The sequence below is a fragment of the Carlito syrichta genome, unplaced genomic scaffold (genome assembly GCF_000164805.1).
Source record: "Carlito syrichta isolate Samal-C Ts95f unplaced genomic scaffold, Tarsius_syrichta-2.0.1 Scaffold289031, whole genome shotgun sequence".
NCBI lineage: Eukaryota > Metazoa > Chordata > Mammalia > Primates > Tarsiidae > Carlito > Carlito syrichta.
This window is the reverse complement of record NW_007233127.1, coordinates 48,146-56,802: the sequence shown is the minus strand read 5'-3', so window position 1 is coordinate 56,802 and position 8,657 is coordinate 48,146.

Below are 8,657 nucleotides of genomic sequence, written 5' to 3'. Positions count from 1 at the left end.
GGACAGTTCCTTTTTTCAAGGCTTGAGTCCTTTCCAGCCTTTGGGTCAGTTTTCTTCTTTTGTCACTGGCCAGTGTCATTAAACAGTCCTCTAGATCTTAGCCAGAGTCTATCATTTTTCTTCGTGGGAAGATTAGTCCAATACAAGCTCCTGCCCCTTTAGTAGAACTGGATCTCCCTTAGAAGCTTTTTTTTAAAAGTTAGAGTCTTATTCTGTCACTCAGGCTGGGCACCATCACAGCTCACCATCACAGCCTCCATGTCCTGGGCTCAGGGGATCCTTCCACCTCAGCCTCCCACTTAGCTGGGACTACAGGCATGCACGACAATGCTGGGATAATTTTTAAATTTTCTGTAGAGACAAGGTCTCGATATGTTGGATCTCACTATGTTGCTGGTCTCAAATTCCTGGGTTCAAGCATTCCTCCAGCCTTGGTTTCCCAAAGTGCTGGGATTACAGGCATGAGCCACTGTGCCAGCCCCTTAGAAGCATTTACTTTTAGTTGTTGGGTTGTGTTTCTTTAAAAGTGAAACCAAATTGAGACTGGGCCATGTGGGGCCCTGGAATTGTCCAGGCTAAATGCCTACTTAGCAGTTGGGGGGTTGCCTCCATAGACAGGTTCCTTCACAGCACATTTCACACATGCATTCAGCCTCTCTGATTAGCAAATCTCCCAAAATAAGTGCTGGGCTTATGTTTGCTTCCATTTTGGAAGTCAGTGACTCTGCCCTCTGGATTGCAGACTGATCTGTGGCTCCAGCAGTGGCTCCAGCTCTGTGAATGGTCCCTCTCCTCTGAAAAACAGGCAGCTAGAGCCCCGAAGCCCTTGTGGTGCACAGAGCAGACCCCTGACTGTTGGTGGTTCCCAGCATGCCAATACCAGTCCCTTTTTGCTCTGAGTGCACCCTCATCGCCTTGGGTGGGCAGTGAACACAGTACTGCGGGTGTCTCCCTGCTGAAGCTCATCCTACAAGCCATGTGAGGGAAGTGCCCCAGGAAGGGTGGCCAGCTGGGTTGCATGGTGCACATGGGTCTTGCAAGTCAGGGACTGAGGGCTTGGGCAACATGGATGACTTGTCAAGAGAGTACTTGGCGAAGTGAAGGAGGCAAAAGCCCAGTTGGAGAAGGTTCCAGAGAGAATGGGAAGAGAGGAATTGTAGACCAAGGGAAGAAGCAACTCTAGAGGGAAAAATGGGCTGGGTGCAGTGGCTCAAACCTGTAATCCCAGTACTTTGGGAGACTGAGAAGAGAGGATTGCCTGAGCCCAGGGGTTCGAGACCAGACTGGGACACTTGCCGAGACCTTGTGTCTACAATAAATCAAAAAATAAGCTGGATGTGTGCACACCTGTAGTTCCAGCTACTTGGAAGGCTGAGGCAGAAGGATCGCCTGAGCCCAGCAGGTCGAGGCTTCGGTGGCCGTGACAGAGTGAGACTCCAACTCAAAAAAAGGGGGGAGGGGAATGGTGCTGGGGGTGTTGAGCTAAGAGTCATGTCTTGATTTCATGATGAGAGATGTTAAAGCACATCTGTATGCAAATGAGAATACTCAGAAAGGAAAGCATCAGTGATGCAGGAGATGGGGGAGAGTTGAAAAACCGTGTTCTTCCTTGGGGGTGGGTGGCTGGGGGCTTCGTGGCCCAGTGCAAAAATGGCCAAGCTTCTCAGCTCTCCTTCTGGAAGAAGAGCCCAGGCCTTTGCTGGAGGGGCCGACTATTCCTTCCCAAAGGTCCAGAAGTAGAGTGGAGCAGCTCATCTCCCATGGAGTCCACCTGGCCATCCTACTAAGATCCAGGTCTGGTGAGCTCCTCCCACCAACTCCTACTGACCACAGACTTCCTACCCTTTTCTTTCCCCGCGTGAGCCTGGGCTTCAGTTTTCTCATTCATAAAATGGGATAAAAATAATTGGTCCCTCCTCTAACATTTCAGGAACAGGAGTACAAATGGTGGTTCATATACCACATGTCTAAATATTTAAGTTATAAATCAAGCCAAACCAACAAGCACATTGTTGAATAAAATATGTTCCATTCCCTATTTTGATACATAGATCTTCCTTACAATCTAGATACCCAGGTTTGCATTCAGATTCCTGGTTCTCCTGGGTGTTTTGGCCAGTGTGGGATGGCCCAGTACCCTCTGGCCTCCTTCTGGTCCTGAGTTTGTCTCATGAAAAGAGCTCAGGATGAACATGTGGGCGCCCAACCCACACACTCAGGTTCTATGCCCCCTACTGCCTGCTGAACCTTTGCCACGAGGAGCCTGGGAGCACATGCTGGTGGTGTGGTTTGCTCTTGAAGGGTGGACCCATAGCAGGGGCCCATGCAGGTCCCGGAAATGGGCTTGGGGCTGCTTGCATGGGGAATTCTGCAGAATCTGAGAGCATTATCTAGAAGTGGTACCTCTTGACCCGAAGACTCCTCATGCATGAGCAGGGACTTGGCCAGCAGAAGGTCAGTGTGGGGGCTCTCTGGAGCAGGGGTCCCTAACCTCTGGGCCATGGACCAGTACCAGTCCGTGGCCTGTTAGGAGGAGGTGAGCACAGCAGGAGGTGAGCAGTGGGTGAGTCAGTGGAGCTTCATGTGTATTTACAGCTGCTCCCATCAATTGCATTACTGCCTGAGTTTCGCTTCCTGTCAGGTCAGTGGCATTAGATTCTCACAGGAGTGTGAACCCATGTGAACTGTTCATGCAAGGGATCTAGATTGCATGCTCCTTATTAGAATCTAATGCCTGATGATCTGAGGTGAAGCTGAGGTGGTGATGCTAGCTAGTGCTTGGGAGTAGCTGCAGATACAGATTAACATTAGCAGTGGGGTTGGACTGCACAGAGACCATAATAAATCAATTGCTTGCAGACTCATATCAAAGCCCTATTGATTAGTGACAAGAGAGTTGATGTACTTCAATTGTACAGCTGCATATGGTGGCAGGCTTTAAGTCAGAATCTGACACTTATTTTAGTATGCATGTGGCCTGCCCATTATTTTATTTACCACTTTTGTCTGCATATTTCTTTTTTAAAATGCTGAGTTGTATAATTATTTCATAATATATTACAATGTAATGATAGTAGAAATAAAGTGTACAAGAAATGCTATGTGCTTGAATCATCTCAAAACTATTCCCTCCACATCCTCATTGTATGTGGAAAAACTTTCTTCCGTAAAACCAGTCCCTGATGCCAAAGAGGCTGGGGACCGCTGCTCTAGGATGTGGTTCACAAGGTAGAGGCGTGTCTAAGGGTTGGTGTGAGGATTGAATCAGCTGCTCTAACCTAAGGATTTAGCACAGTGCCTGGCACATATTAGGTGTCCAATGAAAGGTAGTGGCTTTCTTTTTGTTATGCTTCTTTTTTTTTTGAGTTGGAGTCTTACTCTGTTGCCTAGGCTGGAATGCAGTGGCATGCTCATGGCCACCCCAGTGTCAATCTGCTGGGTCAGACGATCCTTCCGCATTAGCCTTCCAAGTAGCCAGAACAACAGGCATGTACTACCACGCTCGGCTAATTTTTGTGATTTATTGTAGAGATGAGGTCTCATCAAGTCGCCCAGGCTGCTCTCGAACCAGTGGGCACAGGCAATTCCCTCATCTCGGCCTCCCAAAGTGCTGGGATTACAGGCTTGATTATAGCTCTTTTTTTTTCTTTTTTTTTGGAGTCAGAGTCTTACTCTGTGGCCCAGGCTGGAGTGTAGTGGCACACTCAAGGCCACCACAACCTCGACCTGCTGGGCTCAGGGAATCCTTCCGCCTCAGCCTTCCACAGGCATGCGCCACCACCTGACTAATTTTTTTTCTTTAATTTATTGTAGAGATGAGGTCTCACCAAATTGCCCAGGCTGGTCTTTAACCCATAGTTGCCCAGGCTAGGGCAATCCTATCACCTTGACCTCCCAAAGTGCTGGGATTATAGGTTATAGGTGTGAGCCACCATGCCCGGCCTTGTTATGTTTCTAATCCAAGTCTTTATGGAATTGGGCAAGGCCTTCCACCCTCACCCCTCTTGCTGCCCACCCCACTCTGGCTGACACTGTCCCCTAGTTCCATACCCCTCACCGTTCCCAGCACGTGCCCCAGGCCCTTACTCTGTGCCATAATGCTTCTGGGGCTCAGGACCCCCTTTCTCCTCTTAGTCGTTGGGTGGGTTTCTTTTATTTATTTTTTTGTTTATCTTTTTTGGGGGGGTGGGTTTCTTGTGCCTCTTTCAGTATTTCCTCCTGGGAGAGTTCTTCCTGAATCATCCCCTTCCCTTTTGACCAGGTGAGCCAGACTCTCCAGCCAGCATCCTCTGCTCTTTGAACAGATGTTGGGTGGCAGCCTCTTGCTCTGCAGGCAACTGTCCCATCATTACCAGGCTCTGGACACCTAGAAGCAGGACTTTGTTTTTTGTTTTGTTAAATTTTTGTTGTAAAGATGTGGGATACAATTCAGGGTTAGGACTTTGTTTTATTTGCTTTGCTCCTCTCTGCTCTGGCCAGCCTGGCGGGCAGCCATGAGCCAAACTGATTGTTGAGCAGAGGAATTTAAATTGCTATTCAGAAATCCCCCACTGGAATTTTCCATTGAGATAAGCAAGGGTGAAGGTTTCAAAGCAAGGCACACACAACCAACCATTTCTGCTTATCTCAAAGGCCTTAGGAGATAAGAACATTCTGGAAGAGCTGGACCTCAGATAATGATCACAGCTTAGTTTGATCCTTAACCACAGTTCTGCAAGGAAGCCCCCAAGGGGGAAGGGGAGGCACTGCTTCCCCATAAATTCCCAGAGGACTTCTGTTCATGGTTCCCTGGTCAGAGTGGGGTCAAATGGATACTTCGACTGGAAGGGAGTTAGGGATGTATTAACAATCCGAGCCACATTGGGATCTCCTCATAAGGAAAAAGGAGGGCATGGGTCTACTGTATCTGCTGCAAGTCCCGAAAACTATTTAAAAATCTCAGAAACATTTACACAGCAGTGGGCTTGGGTCTTTCTATGCGACCTCAGAAGAGCACAGGGCAGAAAGTTACAAAGGGCACATGTGGATGGAAAGGAGTCCACATGGAATGAGCTGTCTTGGGAAGAGAAAATCCCCTGTCACTGTAGATATTTGCGCAGAAACTGAGAAATCCTTTGGCACAGGGATTGTAGAGACTCTTCATCCATGGGGTGGAGGTGGGGAGTGTGTCTAGTGGGGAGAGCTTAGGCCAGATACTCCCCGGAGGACCTTCTGGATCAACAGTGCTATAATTTTGCATTTCTCTGGAAAGGGGCATGTGTGCATGGGTGTGTGTGTGCCTATGTACGTGACGTAATATTAATTAGGGTCATGTAAGTAAATTGCTTATGGGGGGGCCCAAAACAAACTGAATTATGTTTTGAAAGGCGAGCCCCTTGAAGTACAGGCTTCCCCTGCCAGTTAAGTGTTCTAGGAACCCGTCATCATCAGTGTGTCAGCTAGTGTCGTGAGTATGATGCTTCAGTGAATTGTTGTTTTTTTTTTTTGAGAGTCTTTCCATGTGTTTGACCATTTCACGATAGGTGATTTACGGGCACACCTGCCCACACTGCTTTGGGTGTTCAGCAGTGTTTTGTTTTGTTTTGTTTAACCAAAAAAAAAACGGCATGACCCCCCCATGCCCCACCCTCCCCCTATTCGCTAGAACTTGCCCTGAGCGACTTTTTGTTTTTGTTTCCCCGATGAAAAAGTCCTCAAAAGGAAATCCCAATGAAAAAGCCCTCAAAAGGAAACATTTTACCCACATGGAAGAGGTGAAACAAAAAACGGCAGGAACACTAAAAGGCATCAAAATTGATGAGTTGAAAAATTGTTCTGAGCAGTGGAAAAAGCATCTCGATAGGTGTATTGCATCAAATTAAAAGTGTACTTTGATGGTGACTGTAGTTCAAACATGTAAGAACAAATACACCATTTTTTAATAAATAAATTCCAGGTTTTTTTAGGCTTCCCCCTCATATGTTCCATTTTTGCCTAATCTCCCTTATCAGTGATGTTGATCGTGGTGTGCACAGTACCACGTCAGTGTGGATAATGTCTGGGTTATGAGTTTTGGTGCATTCTGCCATGGAGTTCATTTGCATCTGAGCTTGACTCTCCACATCTCCACAAGAACTCTTCTTCTGATTTACCCAAGAGGGCCACAGGTTTGTTTCTCGTGCTGGATGGCTCTCAGGGCATGGTGAGTCACGGAGTCTAGAAGTGAAAGGCAGGATTAGGGCCATCTGGCCCAGCATTCATTCATTCATTCATTCATTCATTTGAGTTGGAGTCTCACTCTTGTCGCCCAGGCTGGAGTGCAGCAGCACGTTCACACCCACTGGTGCCTGCCTCAACCTGCTGGGCTCAGGCAATCCTTCCGCCTCAACCTTCCAAGTAGCTAGAACCAGCCCCCTCACTTTAGGAGTGAGAAACAGGTGTTGGGAAGAGGATGACTGACCAGAAGTCCCTGAGGGAGGAGATCCCATGTGTTGCTCCCAGATGACCTCTGTGCAGGGTAACCCTAAAGCCAGGAATTGATGAGCTGATTCCAGGCTCTCACTGCACCCCTGGGCCTTTCAAGGTGAGGTGGGGTCAGTTTACTTGAGATCAGCCTGAGCTGCAGGCCCTGCCATACTGTCCAAGCATGAACCAGGCTCCCAGCAGCAGGTTCCCTCACACCCACCAGCAGTGTGTGCTAATGGACAGTTTTTCCCTCTAAGTTACCTGGGTTGGAGGGTGCCCTCCCTTGTGTGAGCTTTGGCTCAGGCACTGTGGGTGGAGGATTTTAGGATGGTCTTCAAGATTCCCACTCCCTGGTGTACACACCTCTCCCCTTGAGTGTGCATGGGACTATTACTATGATGGACATCACTCCTGAGATTAGGTTATGTTATATGGCAAAGGTTAAGGGAGTTTGCAGATGTAATTAAGGTACCTCATCAGTTGAGCAAAAGGGAGATTGTACTTGGTGGGCCTGCCCTAATCAGGTGAGCCCTTTAAAGGAGGGGTTAGAAGTCAGAGAGATTCTCTTGCTGGCCTTGAAAAAGCAAGTCCTGCCCTCACCAGTCACTTCTGTGATCTTGCACGTCATACGTCACTCAGGGGGTGACAGGATACTGCCTTGCACTCTTGGACACCTACCTGCCTCTTCATGGCTCTGCACTATTTTGGGACTGGCCTGAGGTCTTCTGGGGGTTTCCAGCTTCCCCAATGAGATATTCAGAAGAGTCCATACTGACCCCATTGCTCCTGTACTCCTCAGATCTCTCTGGAATTTTTTTTTTTTTTTGAGTTGGAGTCTTACTCTGTCACCCAGACTGGAGTACAGTAGCCGCTCTCGGCCACTGCAGCCTTGACCTGCTGGGCTCCAGCGATCCTTCCGCCTCAGCCTTCCGAGTAGCCGGATTTTTTGATTTATTGTAGAGATGAAGTCTCACCAAGTTGCCCAGGTGGGTCTCGAACCCGCGGGCTCAGGCAATCCACTCACCTCAGCCTCCCAAAGGTGCGGGATTACAGGCTGAGCCACCGAGTCTGGCTCTCTGGAATTTTTGAAAATTTCCTCCTCCCCACCACCTCCAAGTCTCCATTCTTCCCCAATCCTGAGGCTAAGCAGGTGACTTTCCCGCCTCTGCTCCCACCCCTCTATCCCGCTCCCCCCACCATCTGGACCCCTCTAACATGATCTGTGGGTTGCTACACTCTCACAATTGAGCGTAGCAGATTCCAAAACCCTCGTCTCTAGACAGGGGCTGGCTTTCGGACATATTGTCTGACTACAGGCACAAAACTCCCATGCTGGGTGTAAGAAGCTGGGTGTTAACAATTTTGTTTCTTTGCATTACTGTTAGAAAATTCTTATTTGTATCTTCCTCTCACTCTGTGTGCCCCACCCCTGCAGGCAGGTGGATGCTTCGAGATAACTGGGGAGAATGTTAGAAGAGAAAGCACATTCATGTATTTGAAAATTTGACCCTCCACCCTATAAGTTACAGGTAGGGCAGGTGTCACTTTTCAAGAACATCTGGGGGGCTGAGGGGAAGGACATCATCCAAACAGAAATAGAGATTCTCAGGTCTCCAGAGGGGCAGGGCTCAGCCAGGCATGCTGGCGGCATCAGAAAGGTGGCCACACCCAGAGGAAATTGTTGCCTACAGGAATACTCCTCCTGTCCCAGGAGAGGTATGGACACAACAGAGAAACACTAGTCCTGCAGGGTTGATGGGCAGAACCTCAGCAGGAGCCAGGCCAGGTGTCCCCCAACCAGCATAAGAGCCCATCACTCCCACAGGGCTGGAGGGAAGGCATCACAGCAATGACTAGGCTTGTTTCCCAGCAGAGGAAACTGGGAGGGGACCCTCTGACCAAACCCCATCACCCTAACCATACTCAGGAAATTCTTTTTTTTTTTCTTTTGAGCCAGAGTCTCACTCTATCACCCAGGTTGGAGTGCAATGGCAAGTTCACGGTCACTGCAGTCTCTACCTGCTGGGCTCAGGTGATCCTTCTGCCTCAGTCTTCCTAGTAGCTGGAACCACAGACGCTTGCCACCATGCTCGGTTAATATTTTTTTGATTTATCGTAGAGACAAGGGCTCGCCAAGTTGCCCAGGCTGGTCTCAAACCCCTGGGCTCAGGCAATCCTCATGCCTCTGCCTCCCAAAGTGCTGAGATTACAGA